General features: G+C 32.7%; 1 protein-coding gene across 3 annotated transcripts in view; it reads left to right on the forward strand.

Moving 5' to 3' along the window:
• The window catches only part of LOC125077644 (tyrosine-protein phosphatase Lar-like), a 109,444-nt gene that overhangs the window by 76,809 nt on the left and 16,383 nt on the right, over nt 1-16,252 (forward strand). The gene's annotated exons all lie outside the window — the stretch shown is intronic.

Raw genomic sequence — 16,252 nt, forward strand, 5'->3', positions numbered from 1 at the left:
TATGAATAGAAATTCATAGCAATAACTTTTTGTGGGCATCTGTTTGGCATCAGCGCCTGTTACTTGTGTAACCATTTTTATATTAAAATGGTACCCATCTTCCCCCTGCCAGACGATCAAAGGAGATTGTAACACATCATAAGACCTGTGTGTTTCAGATACATGTTTCAAATCATTATTCCGACGATATCAATATCTCTAGACTGTAAATTTTCTCCTACAATGACATCATCCACTTCGTCAATGGTGAGCGAATTAAACCTCCTTGTGTGTCATCGGCCTCATCGGCATCGGCTCATCGGCAGGTGTTTTATCAGCTCGAACGACAATATTATGGCTTTCGGATGGCATTCGATCCAATGCTATTTTGAACATGTTTACTAAATTGTTGTTCCGATGAAGAAAATATTGTAATTCATGGACAATAGTTCTCTTCACTGTTGGATTGTGAACACAACGCTTACCAACTGGTATTGTAACATCTTATAATATTTACCAATTATTGTCATTTCCCCAATTTTTACCTATTTGTCGGCACAATAATCTATTGCTGGATCACAGTGGAATGCAGGATCGTTTCAGAATCACAGGAGCACTGAGTCTGCGAGATCTCTCAATTTCATTATGCTACTAACATTTAATTTTATATGACTATTTTCTCGATCTGTCTCTTTCTGGTCATTAGTACGGTTAACACGTGAAGTAACTCTTCGCATATTTGATTGACTGCGACAACCTAAGTCAGCTCATGTTCTCCTCAGCATCGTAAAAAAAGTAAGAAAAATTCTCGCACCCTTTGTAGTAAAGTGTCATTATCACAAAGGTTAAAAAAAGAGCACATCGCAAAGGATCACCGAAGTAAAGAAAGTTCTCGCGCACGTAGTTGTAACCGTCACTCATAAAGATAGAAGCAAAGAGTAATAATATATAGGGGGATAGAAGGATGCAGAATGCACTCTTTGTCATAAGAGGAATCAATCGTCAATAAAGGTTCGATCTATTTGTTGGTTGGTTTGTTGGTTACCATGTTGCAAAAACATGATTATGGCGTCGATAATGACATCGATACCGAGCATTGATACTCAATGTTTATTGAGCACTAAACATCGATGTTAATTGATGACATCGGTGTTTTTTTGTAAACTTTGCGTTGTCCTAAAGGGAAGAAATTATTAAATTTGAGAAATAGATGTAACGATATTTTAAATAAAGCAAAATCAATTTTAAAACATCTATGTTTTATTGTCTAACATCGATGATCATCGAAAATCAATAATAATCGACCATCCCTATTTCTAAGGAAAAACAAAGTTGTTTTTATTAAATTCCTAGCGTTATTATCATACTTACTTACCTTCTAAACCTTCCCTGGACTTCCACAAATAATTCAAGACCAAAATTAGCCAAATCGGTCCAGCAGGTCTCGAGTTTTAGCGAGACTAACGAACAGCAATTCATTTTTATATATATAGATATACATTTATTTCGACCTATGAAAATAAGCATTGTACTCGGAGAGATTCACTGACTCAGATTGGCAGTAAAATTTTGTTTTTTTTTTTTTTTTTTAATATAGGTAAACGAACGAGCACATTGGCCACCTGATGGTAAGCGGTCACCCTTTGAAAATTGCGCTGTTATAAATATTAATCATTCCTTGGGAACTAAATGTTATGTTCGTTGTGCCTGTAGTTACACTGGCTCATTCACCCTTCAAAACAGAACACAATAATACTGAGTACTGCTGTTAGACGTAGAATGTGTGATGAGTGGGTGGTACCTACCCAGACGGTTTTGCACAAAGCCCTACCACCAAGTGTTACCAGCACAATAGTTAATCCGATTTGTAACATAATTATACAGATAATACTATTTGGTTTCTTTTATTTTGTAGTTTTTAAAAGTGTTATTGTTTATTTTTACTGTTTACTTACCTCGCTACCTGTTCGTTTAGATGTAAAACATTGTCTAAAAACAAAATCTGTCATGAATATGCCGTTAAATTAACGCGAGACAAAATTGATTACGAAGCCTACCACAGAATTTCATTATTAATTAATCCAGTATTCAAACAATCATTATACACTTCAACGGCTAAAGTAAATCGTAAATCTTATTTGGATGCCATCTTCCATTCAAATCTAAGCTACGTAAGTTTATGTAACGATTTGAATTACATCAAGATAATAAATTAAACCGCCATTTGATCGACAGAATAAATAAAAAATTGTGTACGCAGTTACGATACATGGTCATACTATCAAAAATAAGCTGAATATTTATAAAATTATAACTTCGCTTAAAACAAACTTAATTCATTTGTAGTAACTGTCTGGAGTCTGGGGGTTGGAAGTCTGTAAACTCCGTGCTTCGGAAACTACATAAAATCGTTGGTCCTGCACGTGAACTCGTTCCACTGGATGATGAGTGTGAGGGAATTGAGTGCACCTGTGCTTGCGCACATATTTGTGCACTATATAATATGTCCTGCGTTGTTGGTTGAAGATGGGCCGCTATGACATTTATGTTACAATTTACGAATTTTGTGTACGTTTTATATTGATGTAACTGAACGTTACGAAGTCTGTTTTTCTTTTTTTAATGTAAAATATGTATGTTGTAAATATACCCTTTAAAAAAATAAGCAGCATAAAACAAAGTTGATTCTGCCTTTGTAAACCACTCAATGGAGTTTTATACGGTTTCCACTAACAAAGGGAGCGGTTAACGTTTATATATTTTTGGAAATATTTTGTACAAAATGGTTGAACTATGACGGCGTTCGATCCGAACACTATTTTCATACGCCTTAACATGGCTAACGCTGGCTTTAGCATCTTAAGTTAGCTTAGGAGATACCTCAAAACTATGTACTACAAAAGTGTAGGCCTTAAAAAGATCCACAGAAAGGACAGAAATTTCTTAAAAAAATGTAGGTTATTTTTGAAGCTATTTTCTTTAATAAATAATTAATTAATTATTTTTCAGATAAATAGTTAATAACGTTGTAAATTTAATATAGATTAAAATTGGCTTTTACACTTAAACATTCGAATGAATACTTTGGGAGATATTACCGTTTCTAAGTAATTCTTCGCTGCTCAAAAGGTGATCGGATAACGGCTGTTACAAAAACTGTAAAACTTGGACTTTAGCAGCTGGAATTATCTAAATTTGAATCCATATCGGGGACACATTATAAACTGTGTTTCTGTCAATGCTTAACAATAAAATTATTATTAATATTTCACACTTATGGTTATTTATATACTAATAAATAAATAAATATCAATTATTATCATTAAATTGCACTCTTATGAACCCGGTGCGAGTCTCTACTCAGATATAATTAAGGTTGGGGTCCTATTACATCACGTCTATAATACATGCCGCAGATTATCGCTCATTGCTGAACAGTGCTATTTGTAAGCAGCCGGAGTTTTTGAACGATAACCTTGAGCTCCTAACCATCAAGTTTCTTTCATCAATTTTAAGAGATCATTTGATACTAATGTTAAAGTCAACATTGGAAACTCGACTAGAATAAGGTGAAGTTATACTTCTCATCTGAAAAGTTTTATGATTATTTTTATCAAGCTCAGTTGCGTTGATGTAGAAATATTTGCACGTATATTAATTATTTGCGATCGTCTCGCAGAGTCATTGACTCACTGACATGCATCACTGATTCAATCTAATTATGACAGTCTTTAAAATTTAAATTATTATTATTTTACTGCACTGTTAACATAGTACCCTGAGTATTAAATTATTTATTATTAAAATTAATATATTGGACAACAGCACATACATTACTCTGATCCCAATGTAAGTAGCTAAAGCACTTGTGTTATGGAAATCAGAAGTAACGACGGTACCACAACCACCCAGACCCAAGACAACATAGAAAACTAATGACTTTTTTCTACATCGACTCGGCCGGGAATCGAACCCGGGACCTCGGAGTGGCGTACCCATGAAAACCGGTGTACACACTACTCGACCACGGAGGTCGTCAAGTATGTTTATTAGTTTGCTCTGAGAAATGTTTTTAGAGGGAATAAATCTAAAAAATACAAACAGATATTGCCTAAGGTACCAAATAATAATCAGTAATGTAACAATAACCCTTATATTACATTTTTTATTATTAATTATAACAGTACTCTGTATTCGTCATGTATCGAGTAGGCTATCCTATCTATCATGGATTAATAAGACTCCTGTTATCAATCGTCGGTGACGTGACGATAATGACATTAATAATAACACCATTACTTAGTTAGAATCCAATTAAGTCGCTAAAAATACATATATCTTCTAAAACAAAGTCGACCTTGAAGCATACCAGGGACTGTATTAAAAAGTACTAAAATAAAAGGTTTCGAAAGAATGAGGTCATCTTACTTACATAAAATTATTGTTTCGTGGACCAAGTTCTTGTTGGCCTATTCATCATTACGTAAACCAAACCTGCGGCTATACTAAGACAAAGTATGAGATATAAACGTTTTTGTATTGAAAAAGGGAAAAGTTTTTCAGATCACTGCGGGGAACAGATGTAAGTTGGTTGTTTACGATGGTTGGGTACGATATCGATACATTTCGAGGGTTGATTTTACTTGAACATCGATGTTAAACTACGGAAATATTTGATATAAAAAATATGTATTGAATTAAAATATTTATAAGGTGAATGCTTTACGAGCGTTTGAGACATAAGTATAATTAGTTAAATCGTGGAAATTTTTAAATCCCTTACAAATAAATTAATAAAAAAAATGTCTTTTAGAGGCTGTGTAGATATAATTTTTTTATCTTGTTTTTTCTAATGTCAAGTTACGGATATGAGAGAGAGTGAGTGAATTAGTGTGTCTCACTCGCTATACAATATTTATTAAGAAGCAAATAATTTATAAATATACCATTATAATCTTATGATACTCATTTAGTTTCTTCAATTTCATTTTCATTTGTAAAATAATTTAACACATTTTAAATTTTAAAAGGATGCGTTCGTTATATATTTTTAAATAACTCATACATATAGTTTAAATAAAATATTACAGGCTAATCTCGCATAATTATAAGTTGCCTCGAACTGAAAAGCATCCTTATAAAATTCAAAGAATGAATAAAAGATTCTTGAGCGATGTACTCCTAACGGCTTTGACTGCTCGTATGCAGAGCTCTTTGATATCAAGTATAATAGGACACAGACAAATATTTGTCGAAGCCAAAAGTTTAGTTATTTTCAGATTAGAAAACTTTGAGCTCCAGCTAATGTTTGGAGACAGAACTTAATGTTTGAAGGCGCTGTGTGACTTCGTTTTAATGTAAGCATAGAGAAATGTATAATAATTATTAATATTAGTAATTTATCTCTGATATCAATAACGATCTCCTTATATCAATTTTTGTTTTTAATTCTAATTTAAAGACTGTAATAAATATTAAAATTCAATCAACTCTTAATATTTGTTTAATATTTTAATACTATATCGAATCAAATTTTCTTTTTGTAATTTATTTCTTATTTTTTAACAAAACTGAGTGGCCAATTTGCACCTCCGCATACCAATAATATAAAAAAAAAACAACACACTAATGACGTGTAACACCGTTACGGTGACCTCATTATTACAATTGTAAAAAATGTACACAGAGTCATACGAGTCCATATGAAAAGTGTACGTACACAGCGCTCATATTTACACTTCTAAACTCTTATTTCGACCCAAATACGTTATATATTAAAAAAAAAAAGAATTTCACAATTATCGTGATGCTATTTTAAAGGAGATATCGCTATGTATTTATAAGAAGCAACGTTTTTAATTAAAGCTAATATTAATAGTTCGTTATGTGTAGCTCTTGAAAATAAAATTTACTTTATAATATCAAACTATATAATGAGCGCGATAAAACTTAAATTAAAAATAAAAGTAATTCTTCCTCTATTCAATTTTTAAAATATTATCAAAATAATATTATTGTCATATCATAATTATGTCAAAATCTTTATTAATTATAGAGACGTATGAACGTACTAATTGCTTAAAAGCTGCTATATAACCATAATATGAGTTGATCTCATATAAAATGATTACTATATTTAAATATAAACTTGTTACTCCAAGTACCCGATTACACAGGGTTAGTAACTCTTTTTTGGGGCAATGTATACGTTTTTACAACAGGATCCCAGAAAACGTTCAAAATTATTCAAATATAAAATTCAAAAGAGTCGTTAAAGAGCGTTTGTGTGCTAAAGGATATTACAACACTAATGATTTTTTAGTTGACTGCACACCTTGGGAATGAAATGATCGCCTCCAGGCTGTTTCAAATAACTGAAATTGTACATGGAAAATGTTTAAAAAAAAAATATGTATATATATCCCGCTGAGTTTCTTTCGCCGGTTCTTCTCAGGTCCGAGGTGCTAAATTCCGAGCCGGTGGTAGATTTTTGACAATCAATAAGCAAGTGTAAATACTTCTATATTGAATAAAGATTTTTGACTTTGACTTTGATATAACTCGGGATCGAGTCTTAATAACACTCGTGAAAAGTCAGATAGCTACTCGAACATTAGTAAATAATATGTGTAACGAAATTATTTTATGTCTGCGTTCCACAGGATCTTTGTCTCAAAAATAAATTTATATTATATCTACGGAACAAAACAAAAATATTAATCACTCTTATAAGGCTCTCTTATTTACAGATAACAGTGCCTTTTCTCAAATGTATCATTCACTCCAATAACATAATTCTCTCAATCACTACACTTAATTCAATAATACATAATATACAAATCAATACTTTAGTTGACCTTATTACAAAGAAATAACAGTTTCAACAAACCTTCAACACCCTTTTAAAACAGTATATAACAAAAGCTAAAATTAATAATCGAGCAAGTTCTCTGTATTTACCCATTTGACCTTCTCTCCGATCTTCTTCGGTGGAGTGGGCCAGTGGAGAGACAATTTTCCAATTCATCTCCACGGCCTCTTTTTACAACGTGATACTTTTTCAGAAAAAAAACCTTGTCATTCCAGCAGCAGCCATCCTACTAGAATCGGTCTTTAATAAATGTGCCGTTTCAATTTAATCCGATGTTTGGAAGAGAGTGAAAATTACGTTTTCACTTTCACTTTCACATTCACACAGACACACACACAAATTCACAAATTCCGCTACACACACAGATACAAGCAAATCAAATGAAAGCGTATTTAAAAATATCAAAATATATAGAAACATAAAAAGTAAAGTAACAGCTAACCAACTACTTATTTATTATTATTTTTAGAAGGTTTTTTGTTTATAACACCATATTTTTCTAATGCAGGTTTTCACTTGAGACGTGCAGGTTTCCTCACGATGTTTTCCTTCGCCATTGAGTACGAGAGATCAAAAACTAAACACATTTGACCTTCAATCGTATTGCCACTAATGAATAACGCTTACATTTAACGCTCAATTAAGATACTCCTCAATATAGATTTTACATGTATAATCTCTAGCATACATACATTAACAGCCTGTAAATTTCCCACTGCTGGGCTAAAGCCTCCTCTCCCTTTGAGGAGAAGGTTTTTAGAGCATATTCCACCACGCTGCTCCTATGTGGGTTGGAATACACATGTGGCAGAATTTAGTTGAAATTATACACATGCAGGTTTCCTCACGATGTTTTCCTTCACCGCCGTGCAGAAGCACTTGAAAATTCAGTGGTGCTTGCCTGACCTTGAACCCGAAATCATCGGTTAAGATGCACGCGTTCTAACCCCTCGGCTAATAATCGCTAAGGAGTAACTTAAATAAATATTAACTCTGAGTATGACAGGTAGGTAGTGCAATAAATACTAATAATGAGTCATCTACTTTGACACAGTGCATAATGATGATAAAGGAACGGGTGTACATTTTATTTATGCCAGTACTTTCACGAAAAACAATTCAAAGTTTCGCATAACTATCTAAAATCGTGTGATAATATAAAAGAGGTAGTTATATTTTTTATCTTTCTAAGCATATGTTACATGTATAAGTTAGTGTATCTAAATAACATATTTTTTCCTAATGTCTTACTATTACATAGTGTAACTACTACAGGCACAAGGGACATCTTAGTTCATAGTTCAAGGTTGGTGTATTGGCGATGATTAATATTTCTACAGTGCCATTGTCTTTGCTCGACCGCCAAACTGTAACATAAAAACAAATACTACCCTATACTGGCACGTAAACGAACGCAACGGAACTGGCCGGGCGGCGTAGCGCAGACGACACGGGCAGCAGAAATACCTCTCTTTCCTTCACCGCACCCTTTTGTTTGTTGACTCATAGATACTTAATACGCTATGACAATATTATAAGCGACACATTCCAGTATTCTAAGAGCAATGGTAATTCTCCCTAAGTGAACACGTATAAAATTCGGTGATTAACATTTACGGTTGGTTTTAAAGCGTCTGCTTATGAACATATAAATCATAACAGCCTTTTTGCGGATCGTATCTTATAGATATAATGTTACTTTCGCCGCAATTTCGCCAACTGTCGCTGTCGGGACATTTTCCCTGGGATTTATGACCATGACTCTTTCACTAATATTGTTTACTTCGGTAATGGTCAGTTTTATTATTGCGCATTTTTGTCGCTTATTTTATTGTGACCATGAATCATAATAAAGGTCACGATGATATATTAAGCAATTAAATAAGTTTTATTACAAGTAATTAGGGTATGTTGTTTATAAGTATCCTAAATTATGATATTGTCTCTGGTAAAGATTTTTTTTTGTTTTAAATTCATTTATAACAGGCCTTTATTTTTACTCGATGTGATATCTCATCGGAAATATTGTTGATTGTATTCCTGCTAACAAATAATTGTATGCAATAAATCAACTATAATTATGATAGCACGGAATATTTTGAGTCCAGATTCGAGTCAAGACATCATTCAATCATTCATTCATCATCAAAAACTGTTTCAAAATTTAATTAAATTGTTAAACTAAAAGTAAGCTTACACTTTAATATTTTTTATCATATCCAATTCCACTGTTTTAGATGATATATTTTTTTAAACGATCCTCCAGCTGTATTTTACTTATAAACAGAACCCTAAAAGCCAAATTCCATATTTATCGAAAACGAAGCGAAACAAAATGAACTTCGAAAAACCCGTTCTTAGTGCTCCCCAGAGTTCAGACGCAGACTTACAGGTTAAAGCTATGAGACAATCAATTATACCGTCAAACACAGCGTTAGCAATTAACCTAGTGCATCCATTTAATAATACCTTGCACCGTGTGCTAGATGCGAAAAGTTACAAAGCCGACACAATAAATTCGCCTAACATTATCAATTATCAAAATATATGGCTTACATATCGGGTCATTAGACCTTCGTTATTACCAGCACACTAGTTTATTAAAGTACACATTGTAATACCCATCAACTGTGTCATATATTATTATGACACAGGTATTTTTTTTGACATAGTTTGGCAGACCGGCAAATTGGCAAGCAACCACTAACCATAGACATTGGCACCGTGAGAAAATAACCATTCAATCGCCAATGAGCCACTGATTTATGGAATAGTATTATGTCTCATATGCCTGGAGTTACACTGTTTTACTCACCGTCCAAACTGAAACAAAACAATACTAGGGTTTGCTGCTTGGCGGTGGTACATAATATGATGATGGTGGTATCTACTTAATAGAAAATTATACCAAAGATAAAAAAAAAACAAATCTTGGAAAACATCACATACATTACTCTGATCCCAATAGAAGTAGCTAAAGCATATGTGTTATGGAAAATCAGAACGAGGGTACCACAAACACCCAGATCTAAGACAACATAGAAAACTAATGAACTTTTTCTACATCGACTCGGCCGGGAATCGAATCCGAGACCTCGGAGTGGCATACCCATTAAAACCTGTGTATACACTACTCGAACACGGAGGTCGTCAAAAAAGCGTGGTATTTGTTGATTTCTGGGGAGGATATATGTAGATTTACTTGTACTTTACTTTACTATAATATGGAATTTAAATGATGAAAAATATAAGTAATGAGTTTCTCGCCAGTTCTTCTCCATCGAATCTACTTTCGTAGCCAGTGGTAGGTTTACATTTAATTCACTGTAACATATGATTCATAAGTGCTTTTATGAGCTTACTTGAATAATGAATATTTTGATTTTCATTTTGAACAGCCCAGTCGTTTCAATGTAATTCCATAGCTAATATTAAAACATATTTTCATTAATGTAATATTACTAATAAAATTAATCATTAATTAACCGAGCCGATCATAATGGAGCCGAGATGGCCCAGTGGTTAGAACGCGTGCATCTTAACCGATGATTTCAGGTTTAAACCCAGGCAGACACCACTGAATTTTCATCTGCTTAATTTGTGTTTATACATTTATATTACTATTTATATTATTCTACATTTGTATTAAATATTCAATTTTAAAAAATCCCTCAACATAAATATTAATTGTAGCATAATAATTCTTTTATTTTATCATTGTAGAATTTCGAAAAAATTCTAATTGTTTTTTTTTTTTTTCATTATAATATACATATTTCCGTACATAGTATAAGTATTTATGTTATGTCTAAAATAGCGATAAAAAAATTGTTCGTAATCTTTTAGATTTTTTATTCAACCTTATTATTTTAATATTAGTTATTATATTCAATCTCTAGATAAAATAAATAAGTCTTGGAAAAGTCGAAGAAGAGAGCCGAGATGGTCTAGCGGTTTGAACCCGTTCTAAACGATGTTTGCAGTTAAAAATAAGGCACTGAATTGTGTTTATAATTCATCTCGTGCTCGGCGGTAAAGGAAAACATCGTGAGGAAACCTGCATGTATCTAAATTCAACGAAATTCTGGCACATTTGTATTCCATCAAACCGCATTGGAGCAGCGTGGTGGAATATGCTCCAAACCTTCTCCTTAAAGGGAGAGGAGGCCTTAGCCCAGCAGTGGGAAATTTACAGGCTGCTAATGAAATGCAATGTAATTAATTAATAATATTATGTAAGAATTCGAACATAAGTATTTAAGCATTTTATAGTCGAAAATATTCTTAATTTCACATAATTTTGGCAAACAAATGAGAAAAGTTCGACCGTGGTATTTGTTATTAGAACTAATAGAGTCTGTTTCTTGTCTCACAATATATTTTTGTAATAAATTTATTACTACCGAACAGAGGAGTATATTAATAAATTCATTCATAGCCATTAAATTCCTACAGTTAATAGAAGTTCACTCATATTACGTAGAAATTTATAACCGAATACCAGTTGTATATTTCTATACAGGAAATATCGTTTGTTATAATATTTACGTTAGATTTACGAAAATATATCGTCAGCGCTACCGTAATCAAAGAAACAAAGACGTCAAAGAGACTTGGTAACGAGCGCCGTGTTAGAGGTATCACAGACATAAAAATATTTCAGTGATCAGTCTGTAAATATATTTTTCAGTGCAGAGAAATTTTAACGAGTTTACTTTTCAATGGCCGTACATTTATTTACGTAGTTTTATATAAATACACATACGGATTACTTTTTTTTACTGTTTAAATATAATAGTTATACACTGTTTATGTGATATGTTATTTTAGAAGGAAATAAAACTATCTTATAAATGAATATTCTCGTGACCCAATTTCAGTCGTGGTGAACTTCAAGGACTGCCCAACCGTACAGGGATATTTTATATCCCTGTACGGTTGGACACGGGTTGTGTGGGTTGTTGCACAAGGGTATGTGAAAGTATATGAGCATTCCCTATTCCCTCGCAGTCACTCTCTGATGGGGCGACCATAACGACCGAGAAGATATTAGGTTAGCCGGACCGACAGTCTTACATACCATTTTGCCAATGCACAGTAGTATAATATCGTCTTCCTAACTGGAAAAAACTTAATTAACTTTATTGGTTGGATTCGAAATTTGAACCCACAATTTCGAGATCTATAGTCACATAAGCAAATAAGCAAAACAAAGAAGTAAATGCTTAAAGATTTAGAAAAACTAGGTTTGACTAATAGCCGAGATGGCCCAGTGGTTAGAACGCGTGCATCTTAGCCGATGATTTCGGGTTCAAACCCAGGCAGGCACCACTGAATTTTCATGTGCTTAATTAGTGTTTATAATTCATGTCGTGCTCGGCGGTAAAGTAAAACATCGTGAGGAAACCTGCATGTGTCTAATTTCAACGAAATTCTGCCACATGTGTATTCCACCAACCCGTATTGGAGCAGCGTGGTGGAATATGGTCCAAACCTTCTCCTCATAGGGAGATGAGGCCTTTAGCCCAGCAGTGGGAAAATTTACAGGCCGCTAATGCTAAAAAAAATGCTAATGATAATGCTAGGTTTGACTATATTACAGACAGATTATTTAGTAAATTACTAATTATTACAGAGTGTGACCTTAATTGTATATTATAATACCTTAATATATAGTCATTTCTTATTATAATAAGAAATGAGTGATTTAGTTGACATTAATAATTATTAATGTCAACTAAATCACTCAAACTATGTCAATATTAATAATAAATAAAAATGTACGTCATGCTATAAATAATGTCGCAAATTCCTAAAGAAACTATTCTAATTTTGAGAGAAAATAAATAAAAATGTAATCACCATTTACTCAAAAACTACATAAAAATACAATTTCTTAATGTAAATGTTGTTTACGTCTGTGAACAGTATTGTCTCGCTTTGGTTTTATTTATTAAGTTAAGAGCTTAGTCATAAGTCGACGGCACGAGAAACATAAGTACACCTTTGTTTTATGTATTTATATGTATACTATTATAAACAAGTTCATATGAACAATAGTCGTGATTTTTGAGTTCATGAGTAAAATTTTTAGTTTCTCCTTAACGCTATCATTTTATTCCTTTAACATTGATGTATTATTATTTTAGAATATTTATGATCTCAGACAAGGCTGTTAGCTCATCACATATTAATCAGTATAAATTAAATACGCTTATTGAAACCGATAAAAACATTGTATAAACAAGATTACGTAATAACTGCTTGTCCTTTTTAAGTAACTTAGGAGAAAAAAAGATTAAAACTGCTACCTGTGCACTAAGGAAATTAAGGATGTCAATATCGCAACGGCTTAACTAGGGCTGTGAAAGTTTCTGGTTCGATTCGGACAGCTTGGTCTATTATAATACCTACTTGTATCACAATAATGACGGCTAATTGGAGGTATTCGTAATTAATAACATGAGACATCGCTATTTTACAAAAAACAAAAGGAAAACCAGCGCTAACTTAAATAAATATTCATAATATGACTTATTTTCTCTCTCTCACATTTATAATATTAAAAAACCTCGACTAGATGTTTTTTATTATGTGCCTACTACTGGCACCGTTTGGATATATGAACTAATACAATTTTAAAAGGTACAAGGTTACTATTTATTTAAATAATTAAGCTTAATGATAACATAATAAAATTGCTATTTAATCGTATAAATTTTAATTGATACAATATGATGCTAAAGTAAAAGTATTACACCTCGCCTTATTGACTCCACTGGTGACAGGAGGGCTGGTTCGTTTTTAGCCCAGAGGATCGGAAATGCGATTCAACGGGGAAATGCTGCAAGCATTATTGTCACAATTCCAAGCGGTCAATATTTATACAGTTACTATTTTTAATTCATATTTGTATATATTTAAGCACTTAATTTTATTAATTCTTATGTTAATAAATCTATCCTCATATGATGCTTTAAATTATACAAAAACAAAAAAATATATATTTTACGCTACGATATATACGATACGCTTTTACAGTTTTATGTTTTGATGTTTAAAATGAATTACTTACGTATAAGCCTTGCTTACATTTCATTATTTAACATCACTTTGTTTCCATCCTAATTTTACCGTCTAAGTGCGTGGACTAAAAGCACTTGGTGGAAAGGCATTGGTAAAGCAAATATTATGTTTGGGCGTGCCTAAAACATATCGAGGCCTTCAATTTTATACGTTGACATAAAAACTCATGGGTAAAGAATTCTTTACACCAATATAGCCTTAAGCATGACGTAATACGGTGTAAAATTACAACTTATATTTATCCAGATAACTATGATTACAAATCACATCATTGTATAGTTTTCTTTTTATTGATAAATAGTTATTTATAATGTGAATTAAGGCTTCTTATCTTTTAAATGAGAAGACTTGGAGCTTGTTTCACCGTGATGATCTGATGTGAGTTGATGAGCACACGTGTTACAGAATTCATAGAACTCATGCAGGTGTCTTTGCGTGATTTCCCTGCAACACCAAGCAATACTATAACATTAAGCACATGTAAATGTGCAAAATGGTGCTTTGTCCAGCTTCAATCCTCCATTCCATTTATAATTCATTATTTAAATATTAAAATAAATTAGTTTATTTATAATCGTAGCATTAAAAGATACAGTTTATTTAAATCTCTATTACAATTATAAACCCAATAAGAATGTGCTAAGTTTTAAGCGTTGATAGAGTTGCGTTCATAGTTCAGACATTCAAGATAGATTACACAATGATTTGTTCAACAACGAACTATGAATATTCTAGTCACGATACGATACCCCCAAATACACGACAAATAATTTATACGATGTTCCTAGAAATTATGACATGCTGCTAAATTTCAAATTATTCCTAACTTCATACTTGTCTGCCAAAACGCACGAGTCCTGAGTCATGACACGTCATGTCCACTCGAGAGTTTGACTGCGGGTAAAGTGCCGTCCACTCACTCCTGATTAGTTTTACGCTCTAACACACACAATCCTATATAAATAAATAAAATTGACGTGTCTGTCTGTGATTTCAAAAAACTGCCTCATTCAAGTTGTTATGGCTATGGGAAAGCAATTATTTTTCTCTTTCTATTGCCCGGAGTAATCTCCAAAAAATCTTTTTCTACTCGTTGTGTCTGAGCTGAGATGAAATGTTACAATGCGTGCACCTTAATCTATGATTGCAGGTTCAAACCTAACTAAGCATCACTGATTTTGAATGTGCTTAATTTATGTTTATAAATTCGTTTCTTGCTCGACCATGAAATAATACATCGTGGAAACATGAAAACCATGTATTTAATTTGATTGATTTCATTGAATTTTAATAAAATTCTGCTACATGTTGCCACGAATTAAACAAAACGAAGATGAACTCACCTTCCCGTACTCCTCGCTAGTGGCAGGCAGTCCTCCCTCTCAGGGCCGTCTGAAATAGGATACGCGAGCCCCCCACCTTACGCGTACACTGCCCCAGGGTTGTGCCGTATCTTTTAAGCCCCGGGCGTCGGGGCTGAAGGAGGGCCGAGACGATGTCTTCGTCGTCTCAGCTAAGTGCTATCGACCCTTTTCCGTTCCCATCGACTTCTTCTGAATCATGATAGTCACACAAAAAGAGGCCATCTACGCTGAATTGTTGTGTAGCATTTCATAAACAAAACACCATACACCAGACCGAAGTGAAACAAGTACCTTCATGCATCATCTTACTAATAACAAAATATTCAGGCAATTTTAATAAATTACATTTTATTTATCAATCGTCCGGCTCTATAACATATTAGGCAACATATACTGCATCTTCTGTTACAAGTTTTATATATTCGCTTTGGCAACAAAAAAACTTATCCTTATTTATTAGTAAAGATATGATCAGCATTACTATATAATATCTACATTTAATTGAAAAACTAAGTATTCTCTATAGAAAAATAATGTTAAAAAGAATAGTTAATTAATCTATACTGGAAGATTCAAAAGGAATAAAGGCAGAGAAAAAATAAATTATTGTATTCTAGCTGTAGCTTATTCCTCTATTTCAAACGACTGTTGACATTTTCATAGAACTGTAGTGGAATTCATATTGTATTGTTGTTAAGCTCATTATTTTTTACAGTACCCAGCCCTCGCAATTATTCGAGTTCAGATATTCGTATAAAAGAGTACTTTTATTGCTTAAGAATTTTCTTTATTCAAGAGCAACTATTATTAGTATAGCATTTTCGTCTTTAAGGTTTCATAGTAATTATATGTATTCACCTAATTTAAACAATTTTCGAACAAAAATTTTTCTTTTCTAGAACTAAAATGTTAAAAAATATTTTGTAATATATTAATATATAAAGTAAAAGGA

This window comes from Vanessa atalanta, chromosome 4 (assembly GCF_905147765.1).
Source record: "Vanessa atalanta chromosome 4, ilVanAtal1.2, whole genome shotgun sequence".
Lineage (NCBI taxonomy): Eukaryota > Metazoa > Arthropoda > Insecta > Lepidoptera > Nymphalidae > Vanessa > Vanessa atalanta.